The following is a 1,450-nucleotide window of genomic DNA, read 5'->3' as shown; positions in this document are numbered from 1 at the left end:
GCCGCCCCGCGCCTCGCCGCCCCGCGCCACACCGCCCAACGCCTCACCGCCCCACGCCTCGCCGCCCCACTCCTCGCCGCCCCGCGCCACACCGCCCAACGCCTCACCGCCCCACGCCTCGCCGCCCCACTCCTCGCCGCCCCGCGCCACACCGCCCAACGCCTCGCCGCCCCGCGCCTCGCCGCCCAACGCCTCACCGCCCCACGCCTCGCCGCCCCACTCCTTGCCGCCCCGCGCCACACCGCCCAACGCCTCACCGCCCCACGCTTCGCCGCCCTGCGCCTCGCCGCCCCACGCCTCGCCGCCCCGCGCCTCGCCGCCACACTCCTCGCAGCCCCGCGCCACACAGCCCAACGCCTCACCGCCCCACGCCTCGCCGCCCCGCCCCTCGCCGCCCCGCGAGGTTAAAGTTTAAGTTTAAAGTGTGAGCTTTGACGCCAATCGCCATACGTTTGAGTCATCTGCTTTCACGTTAGCGTTAGCGTTAACGTTTTTTTTGAGTGCGCTTTCTTTCAGGCCCGCACTGCGGCGCTGCACTCTTTCGCACTAAAATACTACCGTAAACGGGGAAGTGCAACGATAAAACAAACAAAAAAACAAATAAAAAAACTGTACTACGGTTCCTTGTAATATTGTACGTGTAAAAAGTAAGATTTTTTCTTGTTAGCCGTCTTGTTTTTACAATGTTCGCAGAGTGAGGAAAAAACACATCACTTACTTCTTACCTTAGCGTTTTGTGTGTGTGTGTGTGTGGGTAAGCAATACACAAAAATTAATTGCTTGCTTCAGGAGTATCGTAGTTTGGGGGTGAGGAGGGGTGTCTTCTCTCTTGGGCCGAGAAAACGGTTCGTCATTTTGTGATGAACGCGACATCCGGAGGAGGCGCAGGGCCAAGGGCGCGGGCAGGGAAAGCGAGAGAAACAGAGCGCAGAGCGCCCATAGAGAGGGGGCGAACGGGGAGTAAAGAAAGAGGGGCAGCCTGCCGATGTAGTGTTTTTCAATAAGTGCGAGAAAGATGAAAGACGCTCTTCTCCCCGCTCTCCGTCTCTCTCCGCACATTCCCTGTTCATTGCCGGGGGGCCTGTTTTCCCTCTCGTTCCGGTGTATCGAGTTGCCTACCGGGACGTTCCGGGCCATTCTCCCCCGCGGCCTCGCCTCACCACGCCACGCCACGCCACGCCACGCCACGCCACGCCACGCCACGCCACGCCACGCCACGCCACGCCACGCCACGCCACGCCACGCCACACCCATATTGCGAAGCTTGGGCTACAGTACATCGGAAACAGAACCATAGCTCCGGCCCACAATATTCAAGAAGCTCGCTGCCGCTGCGCTCGTTTTTTTGATACTGTTTTTGAAACAACCCCAGTCCCCTCCTGAAACGGTGAACGGGATCCCGGAGCAGGGGAGGCATCAGCTCGCGCCGGGCGGGGCGGGGCGGGGCGGG

This window comes from Frankliniella occidentalis, unplaced genomic scaffold (genome assembly GCF_000697945.3).
Source record: "Frankliniella occidentalis isolate FOCC.00 unplaced genomic scaffold, Focc_3.1 Scaffold217, whole genome shotgun sequence".
Lineage (NCBI taxonomy): Eukaryota > Metazoa > Arthropoda > Insecta > Thysanoptera > Thripidae > Frankliniella > Frankliniella occidentalis.
Note: the sequence above shows the minus strand (reverse complement) of the source record.